The sequence below is a fragment of the Hippoglossus stenolepis genome, chromosome 22, assembly GCF_022539355.2.
Source record: "Hippoglossus stenolepis isolate QCI-W04-F060 chromosome 22, HSTE1.2, whole genome shotgun sequence".
Taxonomy (NCBI): domain Eukaryota; kingdom Metazoa; phylum Chordata; class Actinopteri; order Pleuronectiformes; family Pleuronectidae; genus Hippoglossus; species Hippoglossus stenolepis.
Window position 1 is genome coordinate 7,685,506 of NC_061504.1, and position 22,411 is coordinate 7,707,916.

A 22,411-nucleotide genomic window follows, 5' to 3' on the forward strand; every position below is an offset into this window, starting at 1 on the left:
TCAAAATAAAGCTGCAGTAGCACTGCACGGTTCTATTTATATACATCCACGGTTTCAAGAACCTACGACGGCAAAAACAATGTAGAGCAACATTTTCTGTTGCGCCTATATAAAATATTCCTGGAGAAAGTTTTTCAAGGTAATCCGACTTAATGTGGCCCTGCTATGACAGCTGATGCATTTCTAATCACGCTCATAGAAAGTGGAGACGTAAACAAACATTTACCCTGTTTGGAAGTCCCATGGTTTGCTTGGGGATTGGTGCATTTTCTCTCTGTCCTCCATGTTTTTAGTCAATCGGTCCTTAGATAAAAAGAGCTTAGAAAGATTATCCCCCTGGCTTGCATGCCATTATCATTAATCAGTGCGTTATTGACTGCTCTGTCCTTTCCTGTTTCAAGTTCAGGCCTCCCTTAATCCACAGATTTCGCCCAGAAGACACACACTCGACTCCGGGAGGCTCAGTGCAGCTTGAACCATGCACCCCCCGCAGGCACCAATCGATCTGCGGCAAGCCCTCTCCGGCCTACCAATCAAACATTGCGACTGTTGATGTAAATTCCTCTTTCCTGTATCTGGAGACTCATTTTGAAAATCTGCTCCAAAGGCCAAAGGACCTTCATCTATCTTTTTTCTGTTTTAGAAATCTAACATTGTACATGATCTGAAAAAAAACAAAACAAGTGTGGATAGGGTGTGTTATCCAGTTAAGATTCACTAAGCTCTTCTTAATCTACTGTATATATTGCACATGATTAGTGCTTCGTATTTGGGAATTTATCAGTGTTTATTTCAAGCTTTAAAAACAAGTAATAATTAGTTTGTTTATGTTTAAATCAATAACTCAAAAAATAATCCAACACTTTATAAATATAATTTGGAGCACACTCACTTGGAGGGGCTCTGGTGGATAATTAGCAGCTCATCTGCATTCCCTTCACACGTTTCGCTTTACTTTTGTATTAGCAGAAGATCTTCTGAGCTGTGTTGCCAAGAGGCCTGTGTTAACCGGTGGTTCCCAACCTGAGGTACGTGTTCCCCAGGGGGTACGTCTGCGGTTCCCAAGGAAATATGTGGAAAGACTGTGGAGTAGCAGCTCATTTTTATTACCTCCGCCAAAGAGGATTACTGCAAGACGTGGTGGAAGGATGCAGTACGAATCAGGAAAGGACCCATTCAATTTTGGAAGGGATCCAGATCAAGGGGGCGGATCCAGGATTTGAGTTTTTCACAATGTTGTCAATCCAATTTCTCAGGGAATACTTGATGAATCTTGATGAAAAATATCTGGCAAAATAAGATATCTACAGTATGAGTGTGCGATTTGTTGCAGCTTTATTGAATTGAATGGGACTTTTGGACCTTTGCTGTGGTATGAGCTCTTCTGAGTGCTAGTCTATTCATTCATTAGTTTATTTCACACAAATTAAATACAAATAACATACATTAAATTGGGTGTGGTAGAAGCCAGTAATATCTTTTATGAAAACCACTATATACTATATATATATTTGAATATGTATAAATCAAGATTTGATAAATAAAATATAAATACATACAGTATTTGTATTATAGCGAGTGGAAATACAATTTTTTTTTTTTTTATAATAAGCTAAAAGTAGTGGAGACATGTTGAGCTTGATTCACTCAGGAATGTCAAAATTACAAAAACACACAATTCAACAGTGTAAAATAAATATCGTGCTTCTATCCACCTGTATAGGGTTAAAGCAACTTTTACTGAGAAACAGCGCCCTCTGCAGCCACATGTGATGACTGATTCTGTAAAGTGATTAACTTTGCTGTCCCACACACAACTGACCTGTGATTATTACCCATGATCCCCTGCTTCCTGAACCAGAGGAGCCGTAAGAGGACTTCAAGTCTTTAGAACTGATCTTTAGTTCGGCATTGATATTTAATTAGCTGCGTCTCCTTGCAGCAGAAAATGTTTGATCAAAATACGACACAATCCTTTCGGCAAATGAACAAACTCTAAACAGAAACGATATGCAAGTACCAGGAGCCGATCTCACACCCTGGAAACGGATAAGGAGAAAATCATTACCAGCAGACAACTGAAGTGCTCTTGAGTGAGACGTTGAACTCAGCAGCAGCTCGCCCGCTGCACGCTGCTCCGCGGTTCAACCTAAAAATGATAAAAAAAAAAGAAGAAAGAAACAACACAAAAACACACTGATGCAGGCATTCCCAGGCGTTGCTCAGCAATACCATGGGAACTGATGTTGCCAGACGTGTTTGTGCTGCAGTACAAATCACGCTGTCACTTTCGGTGCGCCTGTCAAAGAAGCAAGACATCAACACAGTCAGACGGCGGCGACAGGAAGCACACTGACACAGCATGAGTCGATGGGGAGGCCAGTAGCCTTCAGCGGTGATCGGGGACGCGTGTGTGTCTTTCTGTGTGTATGTGCTCCATGTGCCTTCAACTGTGCACATCACACACACACACACACACACACACATAACGGGGTTGTGTATCCATCTGTAAGTATGAGCTGAGCCTGATCAATAATCTCAAGCAAGGAGAAGCTTAAGGCTTTACCAGCATTAACTCTGCATTGTCAAAGTCTGTCGTCTCCTCTGTGTTCCAGCATGTGTGTGTGTGTGTGTGTGTGTCTGTGTGTGTGTGTGTGTGTGCCCAGATGCTCTGTGTGCACACGCCTACCTCTTTGTTTACAGGTAGGCGTGTCAGCTTTACTGTGCATGTGTGCACTCGGCCGTGCACGTGCCGCTGTTTACGTTGTTTGACACCCGCTGCGTGAGGTCGCGCCCGGTCCGGGGCCTCCGCCCACTTCCTGCTGTTGACTGCAGCTATTTACCGACTTCACTGACACATGCAGCCTGGTCAAATAAATACTGATAATCTATGCAAATGCAACACTGTGTTTCCTCAATCAAACGCTATTTAGCCGCGTGTGTGTCTTCCCGCACGTGTTCATCCAGACAGATCCCAGAGGGCCCCTGCTGGTGCTGGTTTGGTGATATGAGGCTGATTAAAAACATTACACAGTAGATTGTTTAGCTGCGACAACACCAGACGAATCTGTGTTCTTTTAATGTGCGCCCGCAGAATGCAAAATTACAAGAGCGTCGGGGAGCTTGTTTCCTTCATTTTCGCCTCGTAAGACACGAGACGGGTACCTGCAGGAGAAGAGCCTTCCAGGCGCGGAGAAGTCAGGGCTGCTCTGATCAATAGTTTAACATCAACACTAATGCAGGTGAGAACGTGAAAAGTGACGCCCGCAGTGATGAATCCACGGAGAATTACCCCCCCTGACTGCACCCCCCCTCAGAGATGTACATTCCCTCCACTCCACCTCCCAAGCTGGCAGAGCCGTCCTGCTCTTTCACACCAGTGCCCTGTTAACAGTTTAGTGTTAAAATACCAGCAACAAGAAAAGCACAGGAACAGACAGAATCAATAAATAAAACAGAAAAGTCGAACAGTGAACAAGGCGCCGGCCGAAGCTGCTTTCAGACATGCACTCAAGTCCGGACATTTTCCTGAACTTTTTCTTTTCCTAACCCTAACCCTGGAAAATGTCCGAGTGAGCCCACGTGAGAATGGAGCAGGACATTTCACAGCCAGTGAGTGGGCGTGTTGGTGATGACTAATACGTGACCGCCACAAAACTTGAAGACTACAAGTCCAGTGTTTCCCATTAAACATCTAGACAAAATCAACCAATGATTATTATAATATAGTAAAATCAGGGATCTCTAACTCCGTATTTTGCTCCATTATTGTTATTTGCTGCATCTTCCAGAAGTTGTCTTTAACTCTTTGTGCCTGTCTCCCAGAATCATAATTTCTAATCTTTCAAATCTTTCCTTGGTTTTGATAAATCCAAATGCCTCTAGTATTGTTGTCAACTCAAAAATAAAGATTCGTGAGCTTATTCTTCCCGATAAAATAAAAACATGTGATTTCCGCAGTGGAATTTAGATTTTTTCGTAACACTGCAAACGTCTTTCGGGGGAAAAGGAAGAAACTCTGCACTAAAAAGACTTTGGATACTTGGTTGTGCCATAGAGTTACATTCAGTACGTCACTGCACATTTGGTCTGCAAGTATATCAAGAATATCTTCAATGTGTTCTGCGCCAAATACAATCCGACTGCAGTAATTCTGGTTTGCTTGTGTTATATGTCAACCATGTCACATTTTTTAAGCCATCCTTTCCACTTTGAGCGGTTAGCTGTCATTCTAATCCTGGGGGGGCGCGCAGTGATCTGGCAGACGTCTGGTGTCTCTCGGAGGGGCCCCTTGCAGCAGCGTCGGATTCACGCTGGCAATGGAGGAATCCAAATGGTCTCAAATGTGTCTATAAATGCAAGCAGGCCCTGACACGTCCCTCCACACCCACGTATCGTCTTTTCCACCACCATTCCCTCATCCTACTCTCTTTGCATTCCCCCCCTCCTCAGCATAAGGCTGAGCTCAGAGCCAAAAATCTACCTCTCCCGACTCCCCGCACCTCCTCCTCTCTTCTCAACCCCCTCTCTTCCCTCTCCTCTCGCCCTCTCCCGCTACAGACTCCAAACTCTCCTAATTCCTGTCATGCTAATTGGAGCTGACAGACACAGCTAATTATGCACAGATAATCTGCTGCATCTGACTAATTATAATTCCCATTAGCTGCCGATAATGCTCATTAGATTAACTTTCTCCAGGAGAAATTGGAAATAATAGGCCGGGGCCTCGACGCTGCATCTTTTTGGTAATGAAGGAGAGGGGTCCCTTTGGCAGGGTGGGCCGGTGTTTGTTTGGCACAGAGGAGGAGGCAGGCTGGTTGCTGCCGTGGAAGTGGATACACCGTCTGATCCAAGTGGCATCTGATACATCTTGACGGCTGTCGCACAAATTGAGAGCGATGGGGAAGCCAACGATGGGAGAATTACGACATACGGGTCTGTGTCAGGTAAGAAATGAAAAACTCGAGCACATTCCTCCGCCGAGGCCCAACAGTCAGTTTATGAAACCACATTTAAATCTGTCAAATCTGGATTTTTACTTGAATTCGAAACCAAATTGCACACGCTCCTTGATATCAGTCCCCTAAATATTCCTGATCTTCTTCCATGAATTATTTAAATCATATTTAATGGGTTCTTTCTGGGCCCATGTCCCATACTTCCACCAAGTTTCATTGAAATCAGTTTTGCATAATCCTGCTGAGAAACAGAAAAGACAAGAGCAGACAGGGGTGAAAACAAAGGAATGTGGAGTTTGCATGTTCTCCCAGTGTCTGTGTGGGTTTCCCTGAAGTACTCCAGCTTCCTCCCACAGCCCAAAGACATGCAGATAGGGGTTAGGTTATTCGGACACATTAAATTGCCTGTAGGCGTGAAAGTGAGAGTGAACTGTTGTCCGTCTCTAGCTGCTGTCAGACCTGCACAAAACTGCGGATAATAATTCTACGGAAAAAATAAAAAAATAAAAAAGGAAGACAAATTTGTGATTTGTGATCGACTTTCTGTTTGTGATACAACGGAGACCTGTCCAGAGTGCACCCCGCCTCTCCCCCCCAAAGTCAGCGGGGATCGGCTCCAGCACCCACCATGACCCTTACTGGATAAGCGGTACAGATAATGGATGGATGGAAATTAAAGAACATTTATGAACACATACATATGCACTTGAAAGAGACAGTTTGCGTTTCTTGGTGATTTATTAAGCAGCTTCAAGTAAAACGAGGCCTTGCTGGAGGGGCCTGGAATCCGCCACAGGCCCCTCTGGTAATGGGGCTTCTCACTGTAATCATACTCATAACGGCACGTATCTGAAATGAGCGGCGATAGTTCGTGAGGGAAACTGTAGCTGGCGGTAGTCACTAAGCCCACTCTGCGCTGCCATCGCTATAAACCGCCAATCACACTTTGACCTGAGGAGAGAGAGAGAACTATTTATTTGTTGCCCACTCAGTTTACCTGCTCTCGTGTTTGCCGCATGACACGACTATTCTGCAGCTTCGGCTCAACAGCCGCCGACAGTTCCCACCTGCTTAGATGTGCTTTTTATACCTGCTGTGGAGGGGGATGTTATTTACCCTCTGATAGTTGTGCGCCGGCGAGAACATAAAAGCAGGTCTGCACAGCACCGTGCGTTTAAAGTTGTAACGCCGCATCCTTTAAAATCAAAGTGTAAGCTGCCCCGACTGCTGCTAAAGTGCTAAAGAGTAGATAAAATAATGCTGAGCGGGACAGTTTTGCCATGCATGTTGTCAAACTATGAATACACCGGCTCTTACTGTGAGGTCCTTTATACCCCACACAAAGCAAAGTGTTTTTGTAAAGGTTTCCGTCCTTTACGGCTCAGACAGGAGAGTTTGCTCGTTGCCGAATTGATCAAACGCAGCGATAACTATTAAAACCGACGAAGGGAGGTGTTGTTTGCAATAAATTTTAACCAGAGGAAGCCATTGAGTGAGCGTCGATGCCGTTTGACAACAATAAATGGAGAGATGGTCTGCTGCCGCCGTTGCCAAAGCTTGGAGAGCGACTGGATACAGAAACCAAATGTAATTTATCGATGCAGCGTGGTGCTGAGGAGCCCAAAGCCCGGGGAACACACAGGCCCTAAAACCCACAAATGGGATATTGATCGCTTTTTCGGGGGTGGAATGTATATTTAACAATAAAGTGCCTCACTTACGCTTTTCTCTGCCCCCTGTTCTCACCCATAGCCACTGACACATACACTACATTCAACAGCACTTCCACATTCTAAGGTGTGTGTTCCTATAAAAAAACAATCGCCCACTGGGAGCAGGGCTGAGAGCACGTCAGGGGGTTTCAAGGAAAATACGTTGATCTGAACTGTACAATATTCTATAGCGAATTTGTTACACACTATACTGTACGATACTGTACTGTGTGACAGGACACAAATAACCTCTGTGTTCTTTGCTTCAGTCGTGTGGGTATCCAACTCTTTATTCAGCCCCTGGGGCCAAATGTAGTCCACTGTGTGTGTGTGTGTGTGTGTGTGTGTGTGTGTGTCTGTGTGTGTGTGTGTGGTGTGCGTGCGTGCGTGCATGCTCGCCTCTGCACATGCATACTCCCATTTGCAATGTCCTGATTTTGACCATCTTAACCAGCACATCTCGTATAAACAGGAAGCACCAGACAGCGAGATTGGATCCGTGTGAGATGAATCCAGCTACAAAAAAGATATTTTAGCTAATGGCGAGCAAAGGAGCTTTGCTGCAATTTTCACCGGCATGTATTTTAAAACACGAGTCAGGGCTGAAACCATAGCAACGATGCTGTACCGCCGAGCAAAACAAAAGCACAGTTTATTGTCTCGGGGAAAATGTTCCAAGTCCACCTAAACTCTGCCGCCTCCCTGCACATGTCCAGCAAAATGCCTCTAAGTGGTGTTGTCCAAAAAGAAAAAGCAAAACACTGAGAAAACAACAGCGTGATTACAGGAATGCTCACTCGCTGCAAAGACGCACAAAGGGAGTTTGATTTGATTCTGCATTTTATATTTGGGGAGCTTCGGGCTTTCAATTTTCTCTGGTGCAAAATGAAAAAAAGGTCTCATGTGTCTGCGGCGAAGTGGAAAAAGTCAGAGTCAGTCTGCACAAGTTCCGCTCAGAGGGGAGGACAGAGCAAGAGTAACATTCCAACTGTCTTCACCTGAACATGTCATTTAGTCCAAAAAGTATGAATCACTGTTGTTGTACTTACAAAGGATCAAATTACTACGTTTCCACTGAAAAGAACTGCTCGTAATGACAAAGCCACAGAAACATGTCATCACACTCCGCAGCTCTAAAGGAGCCTTTTAATGTCTTTCAGCTCATTGTTTTGGTTTTGTGGGCTACAACTCTTAATGCATTGGCTCAGCTTGACTTTTATTTTCTATCCCCCACAAAAAACTCTTACAAACCAGCTCTACGCTTCCTGCAGGAGGAAATCTGCAGTGTCGTGTATATTAGATAATTAGGTGTTAGAATTATGATTTTTTTTTTTAATGAATCCCTTTTACAAGTTAGAACAGAAACCAAAGAATACTTTCTGCCGCACCATCTTTCAGTTTCAAAAGGTGCTGGGTTCAACTTTAAATTAATCAGGGGTAAAATAAGTTCTCTATTCTCAACACGTCAGGGGCGCCATGGCTAACAGAGCAAGCAGCTCATTCTCTAATGTAAGTGGCCACAAAATTAAATGCTCCACCGATATCAAGCGTCCTAATACGAGCCCTCACCAGTTATTCTGTTGATCCGTCACTTAATCCTCCTCTGTCCTTTCACCAGCAGCCAGAACAAAATACACGGCTGCTTAAAATGACTGATGCAAAGACTTCTATGAGTCACAAATAGGCCAATTTCAGTTTTGATGAACAAAAACTCCAGTGTGCTGAGTTCAGGGTGTGTAAAATGAGCATTTGGATATGATCTGCTCACTTTTGAGGAGACCCTCTCATCAAAGCCGGCGGTATAATGGCCTAAAATGTAAATCAATAGGAAAGACAGTGAAAAGCATTAATAGTGATGGATTACTTGGGCGGCTTCAGTGCCTCTAAGAATAAAATAGCAGAATAATAATGGTAGAAAATGCGTGTATTCGAGAGGCTGAGTTGCTGAACCACTTCGGAAAAGTCCATAATATGTTTTTTGGTGTTTTCAATAACACTCTGATAAGAGCGCGGGAGGAGGTGAAGCTTCGGTGTCGTCGTCAAGGTCAGATTGATGGAACATGTGACACATTTGGTTATTGTCTGCGAAAACTGCTACTGTGTGTGGGTGGGTGTGTGTGTGTGTGTGTGTGTGTGTGGAAATTCCATCACTTTTTGATCATACAAACAGGAAATAGTCAAATAAAGCGACTTGTGTTTAAATGGGTGGACGTCTGGTGAATGAGATAACCGCCACACCGAGCTTGTTTTGTTTTCATCTTCATCAAAACAGCCGGTTCTGCCTCATGGATGAAGTCAGTGTTGAGTTTGTGCAAAATGTAAAAAATAAGTATATATGCTGCCTTCTTCAGATCTTTATTTTCCAAGCAGTAAGAATCACTCTCAATTATATAACCAGTTGCATGATGATTATTATATTGCTGTCAGACCACTACATTATGATAAACGCTGTACAGATTCAGATTGCATTGGTTTCAATACATGTACGAACTGTATAGATAAAGATGGATGACGTGACTGCTCGCCGAAATGGTTTCCACAGCCCCCTGGTGGCTGATACAAGAAATATTTTTGACATTTTGGAAAACACACCAGACTCTGGCAGCAGATGATGTAATCGGTGGAAGATGGCATTGTTCGTATTCAGGATATTTTGGCTTCATTTCTGGTTAGTGGTTGGAAGAGGAGACACGTCGTTCATCTTTATAAACACTGTGATACGAACAATGAAGCTTGTTTATATTATGGAATCCATCACTGGGAGTGAATGTGTCACTGTTACATTATTGTGCTTCATAACCAAAGTGTAACACCACTGTTACAGTGTGCTCCTGTGTGAGTACACAAACAAGCAGAGAGTGTGCACTGCAGGACGGCCTTTTAAAAGACAGACAGGCAGACAGACGGACGGGCAATGAGAACCAGCCGCCACATTCAAACAATACTTGTGCGGCCATCCCCATAACTACCAAATTAGAGGCCTTCAACAACTATGTACCTCATTGTGTCTGCCGTTACAAGCTACGCAGTAAGGCTTTAAAGTGCAGCTGTCGTTTTTATGTGCTCTTATAGAGCTGAGCGTGAAAATACCGCTTTTATGTGCAACACCACCAGCCCTCATCATTGGTCCGTGCAGGGGGTGGAGTTTGGTGGGGATCGGGCGGGCGGCGGGGGTACAAGCTAATGAGGACGTTAGCTGGTCCTTTAGCCGCGATGTGTCCGTTAATCAGCCGGGAGGGCCTGGTGTAAAGATGTCAGTTCACGCTTGATTCACATCTGATGATTACTGCCGCCCCTGCATGGCGTTCGTATTCGGCGCCACTGCCCAATCAGCGTGCTGATGAAGGACACTATAACCGCCTTGAGAAGTGCTTAGCGGCGTTAACGACGAGGCTGAGAGAGTGGTGCTGGAAGAGGAGGGGGAACTGGCTGCGTGAGTGAAGGGCTCTAGCCATCAAAACCAAGTGCACCCCTGACCCATGTGTCTTATGACACTGGGACAATTTCAGTCAAACATGCAAACACAAGGACTCAAGAGCAAACAGTGCAACACTCGGAGTTGTACCTCATCATGGAGCCCATGTTATTGTTCCCTGTCTTTCCATCTGCACTCTCTTAATGCCTCAGCTCTCTCCTCTCTCTCCTCTCTCATTCTAACAACGTAGAGCTTTGAGTGCCAACACCCAGACTGTGTGGCTGAAGATTCATTATGGAGAAGAATTTTCTCATGATGGTGATGAAACGGACACTATCGCTATTTTCACACACCCGTGGTTACAGTTTTACCTTATTAACACTCAACTCTGGTGAAATGACAGTAACTGACCTGCAGTGTCCAGTCACTCTGTCTCTTTTCTCTTCTTCCTCTCATATTCGCCTTTTCTCCTGCTCTGGATCTCGGCCGAACACTGCAGGATTTCTATAAGAGGGGGAAAAAAAGAGACATGGACATTTTCAAAAGGGAAACTCAACTGTCTTAAACAAGCTTCCAGCGAGAGAGAAAAGGACTATAGCGTCCTATTTGCATGAGCAGACAGAAGGTTAATAACACAAGCCCCGCTGTGACAAAGGAGAAAAAGAACATGGAGTAGGTAGGAGGGATGGAAAGTGCTGATCCTCCACTTCTGGCTCCTGAGAATCCATTTAAGACACAAGGGAGGAGCGTGGAAGTAATTAGAGCCCTGGATATATGATGGGATTCATGCACGGTCCCACCTCCTCTTTCTCTCCGCAGAACCTAATTTCCCAGAATGCATGTTGAGAAGCCACAGCTGCAGTGCCAGCAGCTGCAAATCGGAAAATGTGCTCTTCTTCTTTATATCAGTGATTTTAAATGACTTTAAATCAGAGGATATGTTTTATATTCAAATTGCCGGATTGTTCCTGAAAGATTGTGGAGTGACGGAATTCATTTGAAAAAGATATACTAAATGAGATCGCCTCCCTGTGGCTGGCTGCAGTATAGATCGTGAACACCCTCCTCCGTGTTAGTGGGTGGGACATGAACCAAACATAAAAAGTACAAGTACAAGTCAAAGAAATTTTTCTCAAAGATGGTTTCTGTCATTTTAGGTAGTTCATATCGCTGCTGTATGTTTTCGAAAAGTTTGGATTCAATTAGTAATTTGATGTTATACAAACAGGGTGAAACATTATGATTGACAGCTGAGACTGAATAACGCTGGTCGACCTTTCGACCGTGGCTCCGCCCCTCGATCGCTACTGCACAGACTCAGGATCCAAGAGAAATCTTTGGTGCACAATGGTCGCGTTCATATCGGCCACATCTAATGGTTGACACGTTCAGCCGGTGCAGCTCCGAGCGGTGAACACACATCAAACCGTGACCAACACCGACAATTCAACTGTTCCAACAATTACCTTTTACATGAATAAGCGTTATAACATCCAGGTAGAATCTGCAGTGATACAGGGGTGTCTGAGCTCGTCTGATGGTCGTCAGACAAATAAGTTTAGGAGCCACTGTTTTACACGATGCGGTGGAATGTGATGAAAGCCGTGGTGGCTGAAAACAAAAAAAGGGGGACGATTTTGACAGGGAGACAGTCGTGCGTGGGAGGTGGCTTCAAATCAAATGTCTCTCCTTTCTCTTTTTTCGCTGCTCGTGTCAGCGAGGATACAGAATCACTTCCTGGCAATGAAGTCGCACAAACACACGCAGGCTGTCGAGTACACTTAAAAAAAAAACAGAGAGAGAGAGGGAAAACAAACATGTTATCAATCTGACATAACCAGTAAAGGCTGGAGTTCACAGAGCTGCTCTCCAGCTATCCTCTCCTTTCCCCTGCGTCGTGGCTAGAAAGTGCAGTTCACAAGTCACCACGGGGGAATTGATTATCAACAGGCGGGGGCTGGATCCTTCCCCGTCTCCGGCATAATGAAGCTCTCTATTTCGGGACCATCAGGTGTTTTTAGGCGTCTTGTCACATTTCCTCGGCTCACCTGCTTCATCTTTGTATCCTCGGATCACACCAGCCCAGATATGAGTGCGCTGGGAATACAGCATGAATGTATTTTTTTTAAGTCTAATTCAAAGTTACAAAGTTGCTTTTCTTTTTTGTCTGGCAACAGTGGGTTGCAAATCAATCCGCGGCGCGATAGTTGACTATGACAGTTATTTCAACTGAATGATGGCAACAAACGAGACGGGGTGGGGGGGGGAAGCTTATATGCAAACACAATGCACAAAGCTGAGACAATTAAACACACACGCAGGTGCCCGGGCAACACACACACACACACACACACACGGAGAGGCGCACACAAACAACCTATAAATAGCGGAGAACCATGGCAACCTGAGATTTGTTGCTTGCCGTCGCATGCTGCAGAGAGCGAGAAAGGAGCGGGGACTTAAATAACATTGGGAGATTGGTTTGTGTGAGAGGCAAAGTCAAAACAAATTACGCCTTTTCTATCACTTTGGGCCCCGCCGGTAAAGCATCTGAAATAGCTTTGTGCCTGGGGACATTTTACCACTGAGAGAATATGGTGGCAATATCCTCCGAGGACCTTAAAAAACAAAGGGATGAGGGACGGAGGAGAGGGGCTGGGGGGATGAGAGGGTTTTGTTTTACTGCAGATCACAGGTGGCGCCTCGACCACCTAACTAACTCTATCCACTTTATTCTCTCCCGTCCCTCCTCCCGTCGCCCGTCTCCTCCCATCTCACCGCGGTGCACTGCTGTCACGCTGAAGGTCTCCTCTATTGAAAAATGTGGAATACCATTACACTGATGCATCCGTCTCTCCCTCCCTTTTACTCTCGTGTGCCTCCGCCCCCGGGGACAGCAGTGCCCCGAGGCGTTGTGTTTTCAGGTTGTCCGTTCGGCCGCCTTAAGGGACTTTCTCCAGATTTAGTAAAAAAAAAAAACATTCACTTGGACTGATTAGATTATTGCAGTCAAAAGGTCAAACGTCAAGGTGACCTCACCTTCTGGTGAAAGTGATAAATCGGATACACCTGGAGGGAGTTTCATTTCATCTGGCACAAACCAGTGAGTGTGTATAGAGATGGACAACATGACAGCTCCGCAAAGAGTGAAGTCACCTGTTGGCTTGAATTCTCAAGATGGTGGCGAGATCGTATCCAGGATATTTTGGATTCATTTCTGTAAACTGGGAGGAGGTGGAGACGTGTCCCCGTCTTTATAAAGAGTCTATGAAACAATGGTTCACTTAGACTCAAAGTCAGGATCGTACCAAACCGAACACACGGTTCTTTGATTAACAAAATAAACATTTTAAAGGGAATTTCAGTTTAAACCCTCAACCACAAACCCTGCCCACCCTGTTGCTACACCCCTGCTCAAAGTTGAACTGATTAGAATCTAGAGGTCAGAGGTCATTGTAACCCAGTGCCACTGTATGACGCTAATTACAAGAAAATTGTTGAGCAGGATAAAGTGATGAAGCGATGACAGAATAAAGATCCAGAAGAACACATCTCTGGCCTTTATCCATAACTCAGGAACACAAGGGTAGACTGTGACTATATGTCCTGCAACTCCACAGCAACCACGAGGCAGTAATTTAAGATTTATTTTAAAGGGGGGGGGGGTGCAAACTGGGCCCAAATTGCAACTTTCAACATAATGAAATCAGAATCCATTCTCTTGAGAGGCCGCCCTGAAGGTTTTATCCAATTTCTATCAACTCCACCTTGTTGATTTAACTTATCTTTCAGGCAAACAAGTCACAAAGAAATGTTCTGCCTTTCTCCATTTAAGCTGACCTTCAGCAGAACCTGTTCACTCTCCTCTCTGTCTATAATGCAAATGACAAACCTGAACCCCACAGGCACTGGCTGCACTTTCCCAGCATGCCGCGTTGCTTTGCACCATGAGCGCCGTAGCAACAGGAGATGCACAGAGTATCAGGGCTTTAATTGATTTTTGTATTGCAAGATAAAGTTATTGGGTGCAATTGTTTCTGTTTGGCGGCGCATTTGCACTCGCTTCCATATACAGTTCATTAATTTGCAGCTGGTGGGTGATTTATCAACCTATTACACTTGGGCTAAAGCCATCGCCCCACACACACACACACACACACACACACACCGTTTTGCAGTTTGTCCTCCCTGGTATCTTGAGGAGACACACACGTGGCACAGCTTTGGTGGCTAGTGCTGTGACGGCTGTGAGCGAGCCAGGCCCTGTCAGACTGCAGATGGATGGGCCCATGGGATGAACCCACACACACAGAGACACACACACACACACACACACACACACACACACACACACAGGGCCAACCTGAACTGGACCAGCCAATTTGGGAGCCATGGTGAGCATAAAATCAAAATGCTAATAGCATGAGATTATCGTGTTAGCTCATAAACACCTTTGTTCTGGTTGGGAAGAAGAATAATTATTTCAGGATGCAATCTACAGAACTAAAAGGAGCCTAAAAACTTTGGCTTCCTAAGGAATGCATGAGAAAATCTATACGTTATAAACAGAGAACTTAATATTAAGGCCTCCTGATCTTTCCATAAAATAAACTAACAAGATCCACACTCCGTTTTTGGCTCTCACCTCTTTATGCATAAGTGTGAAGAATAGAAAAGAGGAGAGAACATATATTGAAGCTCAGAGGCATCAATTTGTTGAAATTGGACTCTGCAGCTCAATAACCGGAACACAGTCTTGCCATTGCGTCGCTATAACAGCGTTTCTAAATATATTTCCTCAGCGGTGACATATGTGGTGTTGTATTGTGCTAACTGCACTGCCGAATCCCATGTTGTTGCTTGTTAGAAGCTCTGAGAGGAAAATCTGTTGTCGTGCCGAGATTCTTTTCTTTTTTTGTGGCAGTCACAAAATTACACAGTGAACAATAAAACTACCTCCGGCTGTGATGAGCGTCACAGGTTCTGCACGTTTCCCAGCATGAGGCAGGATTCACAGGAGTGTGTGACACAGCGGATGTGTTTGCTGGGAAATCAACTCTGAAAAGTTTGCAATTAGTTTGTTAAAAATCAAGAACTCAAAAAGCAAATATCACACGATGAGAAATGGCAGAGAGCCTCTGTCTTATTGATTTTAGACTAAAAGGCTTCAAGTGTAGCCTCTTCATTCCTTCCGCTGCTGCTCGGCTCCTTTATCTCGCAGCGTTCAACATCTGAGTCTTTAGCCGCCACAAAGCACTTTGTGTGACGGAGTCCTTCGCAGCACAAACAAAACTCCACTCAAATGTGTTGTGGGTGGGTGTGAACCACTCGGATTCTTTTACATGTTTTCCCGCTCAGCGCTGGCACGGCCGCGGTTCATAACATTATATCATAACATGAAAACAATTTCCTTGGCTTCCAGCCCTTCTTCTATTTTAAGTCGGCCGCTTTGACTATTTTTAAGTAAATGTAAAGCTGCTTTATGACGGCCAAATCTTTCTTTAGCAAAAGCTGTCAACTCTTGCTCACGATTGAGGTTTCTGGAGGGAGCAGCACTTTTCAAATTGTATTTGCATAGGGATGACATTGATTCATTGCTTTAAACAGATCGTCCCTCATGGAATTCAGAGAAACATAATGCACATACAATCTGGTGCTACATGTAACGCTGAGCTCACATGTATTTGTGTCATAAACACTTTGTGGTGCTCGGTGCTTGGTACCACTGCGATCGCCATAACGACAGCAATTACAGTTTCATGCTTGGGTCACGGAAAACATAATCTGCCTTTGTGCTAATGTGCCATGGTGACTGTCAATGGAATGCTAAAGAGAGATACACGGGAAAGTGGAAAAGTGGAAAAGTGGATTATTTCTTTAAATCGAATCACGTGAAAAGACAAATTGCGACCGTCTTCCGCTGTAAATGAATCTCCGTCTGATACTTCAAAGAGAAATACTCATGTGCATCAAGGATCTGAAACCAAACAGAATTTGGAGGCGCCGGTTTAACCACATGGAAATCGCTGGCTGTGATCACGACTTTCTCATTAACTCAGTGAGACGGTTCTCCTTCATTGAGCTGCAGGACATTAATATCTAATCCAGCCAGGACCCCCCGCTTAGCCACCTTTAAGAAGAAAATCCAACCAATCCAGCTCACACAAGCACATAAAACACCATAAATCCTTAAGCAAAGAGACCTCTAAGCCGCAAGTGTTTTTATTCATTTTTGTGCAAAGTCCTCGCAGTAGTTTAATCAACGTTAATTAATTTTATGCAAGTATTTCTACTTAATGAGCTATAAAACCACTATTCTCGTCCTTAAGGAATCCATATTTCCACTAAAGACTTTTCGTTGGCCAACTGCTGCAATGGCCTTCCCCTTACTTCTCTTAAAAGAGCGGGTATTGTCGGTGAAGCCTGTCTTGCGGCCAAATGCAGAAGTCCTGGCTGGATAACACGTTCGGTTTCCTGTGTGGCTCAAGTGACGAGCGCCTCCCTCACGGCTTGAAATCGTAGGCAACATTAATAGGTAAACACACCACAGTAAATAAACTACATTAAAAAACAGACGTGTTTAATTTAGCCCAGCTTTTTTTTCTCCTTATCGGCTCGGCTGTGGTTTCGTTTAACAGAGAGAGAGAGAGGGATGCGAGGTGAGTGTCAGCGGAGGTAATTATACTCCATACACTCGCAATCTGGGGGTCAGCGCGAGTTCCTCCCCTTTGTTCTACAATCAATAGCTGTGGAGGAGGTGGCGAGGGGACGGCGAGGTAGCGGGGAGAAGAGACGGCGAGGAGGAAGAGAAACTTGGTGGGTCCTTATATTCCGCATGAATCATTTAACAGCGCGAGTGTGGGCAAGGTGGGAGAGCAGAAAAACACTGTAGTACACAAACACTTAAGTAGTCAGGTGCGACGGGGAAATATGTGGTGGCGTTAACAGGGCCCTGCAGGAAAGACCACGACTGCTGCAGGATTTGTGGGAGGAAAACCAGGCAGAGGAGGAGAAGGAGGAGGAGGGGTGCAATAAAAGAGCTGAAGAGGACCAGAGAGAGAGAGAGAGGCAGAGAGAGAATCACTTTTACTTAATCCAGCAATCTGCGGTGAAGAAACAGTGGCGTCTTTATTGTTGCTATCTAGCAAGAGAACGGAGCGTATTTTATTTGACAGGAAAACAACGTCAGGTACAGTAATAAAAGAAAAGAAAAGAAAAAGAACATCACTTTTCCTCCTCTAACCTGCTGGACAGACCATCCTTTATTTTGTTTAACAACCTCAAGTGCTACAATCCCCCATCTGCAGGTGCACCCTCGATAACAGCAGCAACCAAGGGAAGTTGTATGGACTTTCATAATAAGGGCCTCACTGTATAACCCTCGATAAATAAAATATTAACATATCCTTCAGTATCGTGCTCATTTTGCAACTGTCATGGCCCAATTTCAAGGTTCAAGGTGTCTTTACTAGTACCCGGAAGTACATTTGTTATGCAAACAGAGTACAGCGATCCAAAGTTAAAACAGGAAACAAAAGACAACAAAACATTAATTTAAAAAGTGGACATCACTTCATAAACATGAAAACAAACCCTCTCAGACAGACCTCAATACCAGCAGACAGCAATAGAACCCAATACCTACAGGAGCCTGAAGTGCTCAAAGTGCTAGAGATGAGGTGCATCCCTCAATCGCTGCAGGTACAAAGCTGTCGCTGGAGCGCTTGGTTCTCTCCTGAGGGGCCACATCACGACGGCCAAAGGGAAGGAGCTGGAACCTGGGTGGGAACAGTCCAGAAGAAAAGAGCTGTGTAGAGTACAGCACTGCCAGGTGTTGAGTTGAGTCTCACCTATGAGCCTACTAGCCCACTTTATGATCTGTTTGAGAGAGTCCAAGATAAGAGGGAATTCAATAAAAGCTCCCGAAAAGAGGGTCAGGATGGTTACATCAATGTTAAATTGGGAGAATTTTCTAAGGCAAGACAAAAGCTGATAACCTTTCTTGCAAACTGCCTCGCAGCTCTTATTAAAGGTTAATTTAGAGTCAATGACTGTCCCAAGATACTTATAATTTCAGCACACTCCCACAAACTGGCCTTTGATGATTGTAGAATCATGGGTGGGAGCATGCTTTCTAAAATCAATAATCCTATCCCCTGTTTTGCATACGTAAGGCACTAAAAATGAATCATCACACCAACTGATAAAGTCATGAATAAATTGGCAGTGACTTGTTCAAAAACATATTTCTGCTCATTGGCTTTTATTTTCTGAAAAACTGTGGCAACATTTCTGCATTTGGACGTCAGGATTCTAATATTCTGTCACTGCCATTAGCTTGTGCTGTTAGCTATAGCCTCAAGCGTTTTCCCTGATGAATTGAGTGCATTAGGGTAAACCTGTTGCTTCCTATCATGCCGTGTCATGCTGCCAACTGACTCCATGTACCAAATGCTTTGGGGGGGCAGCAGGGGGTTGCATTCTTTTACACATTGATTCATTACTCGCACCGAGGGGTTGATGTTTTCACCCGTCTGTTTGTTTGTATGTGTGTTGATTGGTGGTTTCTCAGCAGGATCCAGCAGATCCAGCCCATTTTTTTGATCATTTTGATCAACTCTCAGGGAACAATTCAACGATCTAGGTGGGAAAAAATCAGGAATATGTAGGGAACTGATGACATTTGGTGCAGCTTGATTGAATTTAGGGTCTTGATGGAGGTATGTGCTCTACTAAGGGCCATTCTAGTTTTTTTGTTCAGTTAATTGTTTGGTCTATAAAATGTGAGAAAATGAAAAATGAAAAAAAATCTACAAAGCAAATTCATTCAAGAAATCATCGTACTAGAGAGAAAACCTTATGGTATTTTTCTTAAAAAAACAAAAACTCATCAGAAATGCTTCACTGACTTAAGTTTGTTTTTGCCAAATTCATGAATCAGCTTATTTAAACTCTTCTCTGTTTAAGGTAAGATTATAAATTATTTACCGAACATCCACATGAAAAATAAAGCCTCGTTGGAGCAACAGATGAAAAGGAGGCAAGTGATGCCTGAGAAGACAAGTTCTGGGGAAACAGTAATTTCCACTTACTGAGGTTGAAAGAGAAGTTAGTTTGAGGCTTAAACTTTAAACTTTATTTGACTGAAGCTAGTGATTGTGTTTCTGCGTCAGTTTACTTTTATGCAACTAAAAACTTTGTTTGTCGCAGATTTAGTTGCTTAACTGCATCCATGCGTGTAATGTGGTTAATTTAGCCTGGCCAGCTAATGGTCAGCATTAAATTAAAATTAAGTAAAAACATAGTTTCTAGCTGGGTCTCAATTTTAGGTCTATGCTACTACAGTGACGACTACAACTGATGAGTGTTGTTACAATTTAATATTTGTGGAAAAACCGCAGGTAACTGAAAGAAATTGCAGCTTCTTCGAAATAATCTGAGTTGGTTGACTTTGCATTAAATTATGTAAAGTAGCAGTGGATTAATATGTGGTCAAGTATGCATCTATAACATACTTTCATATAGGTTGATAATGAAGAAACTCTGGACAGTTTGTGCACCTGACGACGAAACACGCCAATTCAGCATCGCCTCCACATGCAACAAAGATAGAAAGCCATTGTTCCCTCACGGCTGAATTAGGAATCTGTCTTGGTCTGCGTTCGCTTCCTCTGCCTCAGAAACAGACCAAGATAAGGAGCGAGAAGCTATTGCAGTAATGTCAGTCTTCAGCCAAATGGATAAACCTGGATGGCAGGCTCTTCGCCGGCGATAAGGATGTTACTGCCACAGATCTGCGGGAGACAAGAGTCAGCTATCTAAAAGCCGCGGAGAATGGGGGCCCCTGCTCGCATTGCCCACAGCCTCACAACACCGAGCGTGGTGAACTGATGCTACACTTTTCAAACATCTGAATGGGATCACAGCGGCGACAAGCTCGAGGTGTCTCTGTTCTGACGCCGGCTCGGTGTCCTTACGCACACGCTGACAGCTAATGTCACTGTGACGGGTGTTCAGGCGCCTCACAGTCAAGCTGGCTTTTATTTCAGGCTGCCATTTACGGACGTGATTAGCTCGTGATTTATACGGGGTGGAGATAAAAAAAAGTTTCATCTTTTATGCAGCCAGGAGTTGCCACAGCGCCTCACCCCCAGACAGAGCAGGGTGTGGCGCTCCTGACAAGCCCCGCCACAAATCATTGTTTTGTTTCATCTCATCAGGGCTTTGAAGCGTGAGGCGCCGGTGTGGGGGGGGGGAGGGAAGTGTGAATATTCAGCTAAATTCTGCGAGGGAACTTACAGCTCTGTGGCAGCAGGTGCATCTACAGTCAGTACCTTCGCTTCCCCAGGCAAAGACAGCCACTCACACGTGGACACATATGCTACAACCTGTGCATAACAAACATATGCACACATCAAAACGGCGCTTGCACAGTCACACCTGCTCCTTTTCCATCCGTCGTTCACATGCACAAATCCTCCCCCTACATCCCTGCCTCCGTCCGCGGAATAAGAAAAAAAAACAAAACAAGCAGCACAATCACTCAGCGACACAGATCCGAACATGATCTCACCACAATGCTGGGAGAGAGCGGGCGAGCGAGCAGGCAGGGAGCTGCTCCAGAAGCGGTAATTCTGTTTGTGTTTGTTCGACAGAGAAAAGGGAGGGGAGAATAGGGGTTAGTGTGGGTAAAGTGTAAATCTAACATAGGGGCCCCCGTGGCAGAGCCCACAGGATCAAATCCAATTCTGGCAAGATACACATTAAGCCCGTCAATCACGACGGTGTCCTTGGGATGCGGCAGAATGGTGATGAGAACGACGGGGGAATCTCTTTTCCACGAGAGCCGGGATGAAGCCACTTAGAAACACATCTGTGCAGACACAATACGAAAAAGTTGCAGCAGCCCGAGGGGGTCTCCCTATTTGAACCCTCCCCAACACACACACACACACACACACACACACACACACACACACGCACACACACACACACACATATGAAGCTGTGGTACATGATACACACATCTACAATTAAGCTCCAATATTTTATATACTGAAGATTTATTACAAGCAGTGTGGAGAGGGCCTCGAAAAATTGCAACCTTCATACAGGAAACATACTTTTACAGAAAACAATATTAAACAGTAATAATAACAACATATGAACTTTCAAGTCTGTTCAAATATATATATAAATACTATATACTGTCATTCTTGACATTGTGCAATTGAAAAATCTTGTCAGTGTCGCGGTGACACTGTTTCTAAATCATTCAGCGATTCCCACAGGATTAATCCAAACTATGGCGTCAACGGGGGTGCACATGCACAAAGGTCACAGCTTCTGATTGACAGGTACACTGACAGCGTGAAAGACAAGTTCTTGCATGAGAGATAGAACTGTGTTGCATAGACACACACACACACACACACACACAAACTGCAGCTAAAACTATGAGGTCCGACTGTCTGCATGGATGGTAAAAATGTTATGGACCATAGTACGAGAGAACAGGTGGAAAAAAACACTGCAAAGCAGAGCAAAACACAAAGTTAGAGATCCTTTATGTTTTTAGGAGACATGTAAAAACATTTTTTTTGTAGAAGGAGAGATTTAGGCCCAATCCCATTTCACCCCTTGGCCCTACCCCTTGTTTGTCGAGGGTTATCTTGAAACGGAGTCACAAGGGGTGGTGGTCGAAATCTTCCCCTACGAATTGGGACAGCGATTTGAAATCATGTGAAAATATGTGACTATCATGCAAAAAATAGATCTCTACCTTCGAAGTGATGGTTGGAAAAATCGCCATTTGGAGGGGTATAAAGCCCTACGCCTTAGCCCTACCCCTCCATCCCAACAGGTATTGGGACAGCTCACCCCTACACGTGCAAAATGAAGGGGGAAGGCTAAGGGGTGAAAGGGGATTGGGCCTTAAACATGGTCGGTCTCGATAATTATGGGAAACACTGATACCTCAAACCTAGCTTGACATTTCTTTATTGCAATTTCTTATTACTTATCAGCCTTTTCAACACATATATCAATAACCAATACATACACCTGCCATACGATACTAAAAGGAACAAATTCTCTTGTTAGATAATGAATATTATAATATATATAAAAAGGTGTTATACTCCTTTAATATAGTGGTAGCCAGCTGCTCTATTTAGCCTCCAGTAGAGAAGGAAGCAAATGTGATTTTACATATACAGACACACATTTATAAACAGTATACATACGCATATTAAAACTGTGCCCAATGGCACGTCCTAAATCTTTTAAAAAGGAAAAGCCCGAGCTGTTTGGCTCGCAGCTTGAGT